Source organism: Piliocolobus tephrosceles, chromosome 3 (assembly GCF_002776525.5).
Source record: "Piliocolobus tephrosceles isolate RC106 chromosome 3, ASM277652v3, whole genome shotgun sequence".
NCBI lineage: Eukaryota > Metazoa > Chordata > Mammalia > Primates > Cercopithecidae > Piliocolobus > Piliocolobus tephrosceles.
The window spans coordinates 66,678,402-66,687,998 of NC_045436.1; positions in this window are offsets into that span (position 1 = coordinate 66,678,402).

The window sequence follows — 9,597 nt, forward strand, 5'->3', positions numbered from 1 at the left end:
GCTCAGTTCATATGAGTATTCTGATCTTTTGGGTAGTTATGTTATAGATATAAATATGAAATTAGTATCTTCTCTGTGAGTTTGATTAACATGAGTTAGTTCTGATGATGATTGTCTTCTGTTATTCAGATAAAGCTACCATCACAGGAAACTTGCCAGGGGACACCACTGTCTAAGCACAGCCACCCTGTGGGACCCTCAACTCCTTTGACCCACCATTCCCTTTCCCTCACTAAATTGAGCCTTTTAGAGTAGAATAACGGCATGAACTCGTGAGCCAAGAACTGCACCTAAACTTCATGGCTTTGAAATCCAGAGGGTGACTCTAATGTTTGATTGGTTCATCTTTTACATAGGAAAGTACTTATTTGAAAGGTTGGACATTTAAGTAATCATTTTAAATAAATGGTATGATGCAGATCTCTGTTATGGAATTTTAGGAGAGTTTGTGACAGAGGAAATTCCTCTACTGTGTTCCTGGGATTGAAACTTACCTCCATCACTGTATTTTATGTGGAGTCTATTTATTCCTATATTACTTGTAATTTAGTCCAAAGTGTTTCTTGGCAACATTCCCCCATGATTCTTTTCTGAGTTGTATGAGTTCCCATTTCATAACCAGTTGTTTGCCATGTGATTTCTGGTATCGTCTAGTATCTTCTGATATCTTCTAATATCTGATATTTCTAATGTGCTATTCTTTCAAAAACTTCAATCTAGATGGTTTAACTCATTTACAAATATTAATTGTCATCAGCTGTCTGGTTGCATTTTTTTCCAGTAAGTTTCTGTTGAGTTTTCATTGTCTGTTAGAATATTATTTGGTCTGTGCGCTATGGTTTGAATGTTTTTGTCGTCTCCCAAAATTCATGTGTTGAAATTTTAATCCCCAACGCAACAGTTGTTGGGAGTTGTTAATTAATGCTGTCATAAAACAGGCTTGCTGGAGGGGGTTTGCTATCTCTTGCTCTTCCACCATGTGAAGATGCAGTAAGAAGGCCTGTACAAGACGCTGACACTTTGATCTTGGACTTCCCAGCTGACAGAAATGTGAGATAATAAATTTCTGTTCTTTATAATTAACCCGTCTGTGGTATTCTGTTATTGCAGCACAAAAGGACCAACATAGTCTGTTTAAATCTTTTTTTTCTTTTTAACTTCTGTGGGTACACAGTGGGTATATGTATTTGTGGGGTACATGAAATGGTTTGATACAGGCATGTAATGTGAAATAATCACATCACGGAGAATGGGGTATCCATTCCCTCAAGCATTTATCCTTTGTGTTACAAACAATTCAATTACACTTTTAGTTATTTTAATATGTAAAATTATTATTGAATGGTCACCTTGTTGTGTAACCAAATAGTATGCCTTACTCATTCTTTCTATTTTTTTGGACCCATTAACCAGCGCCACCTCCCTGCTACCTCCTAGCCTCTGGTAACAATTCTTCTACTCTCTATGTCCATGAGTTCAATTTTTAAAATTTTTAGATCTCACAAATAAGTGACAACATGTGATGTTTATCCTTCTGTGCCTGGCTTATTTCAGTGAATATAATGATCTTCGGTTGCATCCATATTGTTGCGGATGACAGGGTCTCATTCTTTTTTATGACCAAATAGTACTCCATTGTGTATATGTACCATTTTTTCTTTCTTTTTTTTTTTGAGACAGAGTCTCGCTCTGTTGCCCAGGATGGAGTGCAGCGGCGTGATCTCGGCTCACTGCAAGCTCTGCCTCCCAGATTCATGCCATTCACCTGCCTCAGCCTCCCGAGTAGCTGGGACTACAGACGCCAGCCACCACACCTGGCTCATGTTTTGTATTTTTAGCTGAGACGGGGTTTCACCGTGTTAGCCAGGAAGGTCTTGATCTCCTGACCTTGTGATCCGCCCATGGTGGCCTCCCAAAGTGCTGGGATTACAGGCCTGAGCCACCGCACCAGGCCACCATTTTTTCTTTATCCATTCATCTGCTGATGGACATTTAGGTTCCAAATCTTAGCTATTGCGAACAGTGCTGCAACAAACATGGGGGCGTAGATATCCCTTTGATATACTGATGTGTTTTCTTTTGGGTATATACCCAGCAGTGGGATTGCTGGATCATATGATAGCTCTATTTTTATTTTTTTTGAGGAACCTCCAAACTGTTTTCCATAGTGGTTGTAATAATTCACATTCTCACTGTGTGTACATTGTTGGTGAGAATGTAAATTATTACAACCACAGTGTTCCCTTTTCTCCACATCCTCACCAGCATTCCTTACTGTCTGTGTTTTGAATATAAGCCAAAGAAAGGAAATAATCAATGCTTTGATATGCATTTCTCTGATGATCAGTGATGTTGAGCACCTTTTCATTTGCCTGTTTTCCTTTTGTATGTCTTCTTTTGAAAAACGTTTATTCAAATCTTTTGCCCATCTTTTGATCAGATTATTAGATTTTTTTTTCCCTATACAGTTTTTTGAGCTCTTTATATATTCTGGTTATTAATCCCTTGTCAGATGGGTAGTTTGCAAATATTTTCTCCCATTCTGTGGGTTGTCTCTTCACTTTGTTGACTGTTTTCTTTCTTTTTTTTTTTTTTTTTGAGACGGAGTCTTGCTCTGTCGCCTGGGCTGGAGTGCAGTGACCGCATCTCAGCTCACTGCAAGCTCCGCCTCCCAGGTTTACGCCATTCTCCTGCCTCAGCCTCCCGAGTAGCTGGGACTACAGGCGCCCGCCACCTCGCCCGGCTAGTTTTTTTTGTATTTTTTAGTAGAGACGGGGTTTCACAGTGTTAGCCAGGATGGTCTCTATCTCCTGACTTCGTGATCCGCCCCTCTCGGCCTCCTAAAGTGCTGGGATTACAGGCTTGAGCCACCGCGCCCAGCCCTGATTTGATTTTTGTATACAGCAAGAGATAGGGGTCTTTCATTCTTCTGCATATGGATATCCAGCTTTCCTAGCACTATTTATTAAAGAGACTGTCTTTTCTGAAGAGTATGTTCTTGGCAACTTTGTTGAAAATGAGTTCACTGTAAGTGTGTGGATTTGTTTCTGGGTTCCCTATTCTGTTCCATTGGTCTATGTGTCTGTTTTTATGCCAGTAATATTCTGTTTTGGTTATTATAGCTCTGTAGGATAATTTGAAGTCAGGTAAATGTGATTCCTCCAATTTTGTTTTGCTTTTTTTTTTTTATTTTTTTTGCTTAGGACAGCTTTGCCTATTTTGGGTCTTTTGTGGTGCCATATAAATGTTAGGATTGTTTTTTTCTATTTCTGTGAGGAATTTCATTGGTATTTTAATAGGGATTGCATTGAATCTGTAGATTGCTTTGGGTAGTATGGTGTATGAACATTTTAACAATATTGATTCTTTCAATCCATGAACATGGAATGTTTGTCCATTTTTTTGGTGTCCTCTTCAATTTCATTAATCGGTTTTACAGTTTTCATTATAGAGATCTTTGGTTGATTCCTAGATATTTAATTTTATTTGTGGCTTTATAAATGAGATTACTTTTCAATTTCTTTTTTGGAATGCCCACTGTTGGCATATAGAAATGCTACTGGTTTTTGTATGCTGATTTTGTATCCTGCAACTTTATTGAATTTATTTATCAGTTCTAACAGTTTTTTGGTGGAGTCTTTAGATTTTTCCAAATATAAGATCATATCATCTGCAAACAAGGATAATTTGACTTATTTCATTCCAATTTGGATGCCCTTCATATCTTTCTCTTTTCTGATTGCTTTAGCAATCAGACTTCCAGTACGTTCCAGTATGTTGAATAACAATGGTAAAAGTGGGCATCCTTGTGTCAATCTTTTTTCTTGTACCAAGTTCATTTGACATTAAATGGTTTTTCTTTTTTTCCCCATGTTCAAATTACAAGGATTTTTGTATATTCCATCGAAAAGAAGACTCCTGTGAAGGAGGTGGAGATGGACCAGGGTCAATTTTTCAGCTTCATGGTTCCAGGGCTCTCTCATATTATAAATAAAGGACTGAAAATACAGCCTTTCTATGTAGTCTAGCTCTGCTTGTCAAAGTCAAGTCTGGTTAGTAAGATCTTCTATCTCTAGTTCTGTGTTTTCTAGAGGTCAATGAACCTTGTCTTCAAGATTATATTTATTTTCAGTGACTTTATTCCCTGGATTATTCCACTGGGTCTACCACCAACTCCAGTCTAATACAAAATGATATTTTACCATTCCCAATCTAAATCGTCCTTCTCCCTATTATAAATGATCCTGCTCCACTCTATTTTACTACTTTCCAGCACTTTTCCCCTCAAGCATGTGGATCAGTCCTCCTGGAAGGACACATGTGCTGAATATTTCGGGTATTCTTCAGAGTTTAAATCAACACAGGACATTCAATTCTCCTGCGTCCACACATGCACATGTAGATGGGCTTTTGGTTTGTTTTTGGTGGTGGTTGTTTCGCATTCATCCAGAATGTGTGGCCCATGAGTTAGTTCTCAAAACTGCTTACCCATATTTCCATTCAGGTAGTCTTCTCTTTTTGGAAGCACTTATTAGTAATTTTGAAACTGTAGCTCATAATAGCATGTTGGTAACCCCTTCACTCTTGCTGCTTCCCACACTCCTTTCTGCTGATTCTGTATCTCTCCTGTTACCGGGTAGAGAGGCACATCTGCCCATATTCTGGGAATGGTAGGAATTCTACTTTTTAAATTTCTTAAAGATTATTTTTGAAGAGCTAGTTAATACCTGATCCAAGAGGAGTTATTTATCTTTGAGAAGACAGGCTTCTCTTGGGGAAAAAAATTTAGATGTAGAATATCAGCAAGCGTTTTTGTAGTCATATTAAAAAGGCAGTTCAGTCTCACAAAGAGGTCAACACTTCTCTGGTCTTGTGGGAAATGTGTAACTGTTTATAGATAAGGTTTCCTCGAAAACCCACTTACATGAACCAAATTTATTCCAGGGACTGCCCTCAGTTTTCAAGGAAAGAATAGTTCCTGGAATAATTAAAACTTGAAGGTATTTCTTGTTATTATAAGAATTTTTAAAATGGCAGATAAACTCCATGATAGTATAAAGTTTTTTAGGATGTAGAAACAAAACAAATTAATAAAATCTCTATTAGGGTAAGACTTCTAATTTCAAAGGAAAATATTAATGCATGAATTTAATAAATATTTAGCACTACTAATATATGCAAGTACCAACTTCATAAAAATTCCATTACATAAACTGAATTGAACATCTATGTCAATTAATATTAGTAACACTCATAATATGTATAATATTTTAACAAAAATAAGTTTTAATGCTATACAGAGGGAAAATAAAAGTACCAGTATCTACCTAGGTAAAATCATACATTTTATTTTTAAAAACAGTTTAACATTCAACATTGCTATTATTCCAATGTAGAACAAAGGCTATATATATAACTGAGATGATTGCCTGTGCAAGGTTTTCATGTGGTCACATTTAAGACAACCACTAAAGCAGAAAAATTCATTATTTAGCACAATATGACATGATATTATTTTACCATTCCCAAGCATGAAGATAAGATACATTTCTAACACATTTAAATTAGCCCTATAAATAAACCAGACATTCTCTTTTCTTCTTGTTTTGCTGTTACCTTACAGAAAAAAAAGTTTCATATCATAATTAATGCTTAGGGACACAGACTTCAGAGCCAATAAAATTTTGGTTCAAATCCCAGTGCTACCTCCTACTAGCTGTGAGATATTGGGCCAGTTTCTTAACCATACTAAGGCTATTTCCTCATCTATAAAACAGAGAAAATGGATGTTGCAAAGATTGAGAGAATATATGTATTATGGGTTTGTGTCCCCCTAAATTAATATATTAAAGCCCTAATTCCCAGTATCTCAGAATGTGACTATTTGGAGATAGGGTCCTTAAAGAGGTAATTAAAATGAGGCCACTGGGATGGGCCCTAATCCAGTCTGACTGGGGTCCTTATAAGAGGAAATTTGGACACAAAAATAGACACCAGGGATGTGCACACACAGAGGGAAGACTGAAGACACAAGAAAGTGGCCATCTACAAGGCAAGGAGTGAGGCCTCAGAAGAAATAAATCCTGTCCACACCTTAATCCCAGTCTTCTATTCATCATAACTTTGAAAAAATAAATTTCTGTACCCAGTCTGTGGTACTTCATTAAAGCAGTCCTAGCTAATTAATACAGCATGTAAAGGATTTAAAATAGTTTCTGGAAAATGGCAGGTAATCAGTAACTCTTACTACTATTTTAACTATTTTCCCAGGGCTCCTCTAATATTCAATTCCAAAAATTACACATGTAATTTAATCTTTAAATATTCAATTTATGGCTAAGTAGCAAAAGACAAAGAATTTGTTGGGAGAGGCAGTCCACTATGGGCTCTGAGCATTCCTGCACAGTCTTGCCAGGTATGCTCTTTCTTTTTCTAGGCCATTTCTAAGGGTTGTGTTTGCAGGGAGAAATCTTACGGAATGATGTAATATCTTCCTCCTGACAAAAAATAGGCTTGCTTGTGCTTACTATAACAGTGGTGACTCATCCAAGCTTGGTGGTCCTCTCCTGTACCACAACCCACTACGTGTGTAGACATTCATTATGGGCTCTTTGTTTCATACAGTGAGATTTGGGAAGCACATGGGACTGACACAAATCAACATGAAGCTCTGGATACTACAAAGTCCTTTGTCTCTGACCCATGAGTCTCATGTCTTCTGCCAGCATTCCATGAAATTTTAACAGGCTAATTTGTTAGCATGTGTCTTAGTTCATTTTGCACTGCTATAATAGAATACTACAGACTGGGTATTTTATAGAAAACAGAAATTTATCTCCCACTGTTCTGGAGCCTGGGAAGTCTAAGATCAAGGGTTTTGATGAGGGTCCAGTCTTTGCTTCCAAGATGGTGCCTTGGATGCTTCATTCTCTGGAGAGGGAGAACACTGTGTCTTCACATGGCAGAAGTCAGAAAGACAAAAACAGACAAACACTGAATCCCCCCATGGCAGAAGAGGGTGAACCCACTTCTAAAAGCTCTTTTTATAGCAGCATTAATCTATTCATAAGGGTGGAAAGGCTTATGGAACACCTCCCATTAAGCCCCACCTCTCAATCCTGTTGCATTGGGAATTAAAAAATTCCCCACACACAAATTTTGGGGGAACACATTCAGACCAAAACATCTTGTAAGTAGGGTAAAATCTCAAACATTGCACAATTCTTGACAATTTTGGCTAACAGAGCCATGGCTTTCTGATGTTAAAATAACTCTAATATCCTGAGTTCTTACATAAACAAACTGAACCCCAAATCAGGGTGAAAGGGCCTAGCCTAGGAAAATGAAACTTCAGCATAATCTATCAGAAATTGACAACTAAACTCTAACTAGGGACTTTAGAAATTGCCAGTAAACCTCTAACTAGGGAATTTAAAGCTACTGCTCCACCTTAACCTGTCAAATATTTTCTTTGTCTTGCTTCCATGAACACATTATAAAAGTTTTCCCCTTGCATCCCTTCATTGGAGCCCAAACTGCCTGCAGTCTGAAGTTGTTCCATTCACAAATCACTACCTGCTCAAATAAACTCTAAAAGTTAGTGTACCTAAGTTTTAATACTGGAAAACAGGAAGGCCTCAATGGCTAGATTAGGAGATATGAGAAGACTCTCTGGGATTCAGTAGTGAATGCTTTCATCCAAGAGTGGGAAAAGAAGAGGGGAGTAGGCTTCCCTCTTACCTGTTAATGAATGTTTAGAGGCTAAACAGTGAGAAGTAGGATTAAAACAAGCCACCCAAATGGTGTCTCCGTTGTTACTCACACACTTCAGGGTGGGAGGCAGAAGACATTGACATGACAATGAAGCGGCATTCTCCAGGGCCCTAGAAAACAGGAAATTTGGCTGTGGCTGATAAGTCAAGGAGTCCACAAAGCTGAAACAAATGGTATCAGCAATAAGAAAACTTTGACTAGATTAAAAATACAAGTTTGTTGAGGCTGAGTTGGGCAATCAATCAAAACTGAAAGTACAGGCCTGTGTTGCTTAACCAAGGGGATACATTCTGAGAAATGCATCATGAGGTGATTTCCCTGTTGTGTAAACATCAGAGAGTGTACTTACACAAACCAAGATGGTACAGCCTACTACATACCTAGGCTATATGGTATAGCCTATTGATCCTAGGATACAAACCTGCACAGCATGTTACTGTACAGAATAACAGAGGCAACTGTAACACAATGGTAAGTATTTGTGTGTCTAAACATATCTAAACACAGAAAAGGTACAGTAAAAATATGGTATTACAATCTCATGGGACCACCATATATATGTGGTCCACAGTTGACCAAAATGTCATTATACAACATAGGTTTCAGCTGCATGGGTTCACTTACACATTAATTTTTTTCTGCTTCTGCCACCCAAGACAGTAAGAACAGCCCCTCTTCCTTCTCCTCTTCAGCCTACTCAACATGGAGATGATGATGAGGATGACCTTTATGATGATCCACTTCCATTTAATGAATAGTGTTATTTTCTCTTTCTTGTGATTTTGATAACATTTTCTTTTTTTCTAACTTACTTTATTGTAAGAATACAGTATGTAATACATACACAAAATATGTGTTATTGGTAAGGCTTATGGTCAACAGTTAAGCTATTAGTAAAGTTTTGGGGGAGTCAAAAGTTATATGCAGGCTGCGCGTGGTGGCACACACCTGTAATCCCAGCACTTTGGGAAGCCAAGGCAGGCGGATTGCCTGAGCTCAGTTTGAGACTACCCTGGGCAACATGGTGAAACCCCGTCTGTACTAAAATACAAAAAATTAGCCGGGTGTGGCGGCAGGTGCCCGTAGTCCCAGCTACTTGGGAGGCTGAGGCAGGAGAACTGCTTGAACTCAGAAGGCAAGGTTACAGTGAGCCAAGATCACGTCACTGCACTCCAGCCTGGGTGTCAGAGGGAGGCTCTGTCTCCAAAAAAACCAAAAATGTTATATGCAGATTTTTGATTGTGCAGGGGATTGTCATCCCTGTCCCCTGCATTGTTCAAAGGTCAACCGCAGATGATGTTCTAGTGGTTGAAATCAGAAGCCACTTCCAACAGCTTTGACTGTGGTGTTTTCATACCTTTACCAGTAGGAATGGCTGGTAAACCCAGACAAAATTTAGGGCCCTGTTTGACCAGTCATTTTTGAGACTGGAGAGATTTATAGCACTCAATCCCTTTGGCAATAAAACAAATAAATGCTGTCTCTTTGGCCTTACCAGCTAAAGGAGGCTCAACACCTTACTAAGACTCTATCAGTATAGGAGACAGTATATGATGCCATCAATGGCAGCTCCCAGATGTGAACATGTAGAAACACAGGGACCAGCACAATCTTGTTTCATTCTGACTGATCTTACACTTCTCTAAATTTGTCTCAGTGGCCTTGGATTATATCATGTATAGCAACTGAGGCTGCAACTACTCGGTAGCACTACTTATGTGACTGAAATCCATATATGATGACTTAAATCAGGTTTGACAATAATTCTGAACTAGAGTAACCTAGACCCTTTGGGGTTATGTACTTGTATGTGGGGAAAATAAG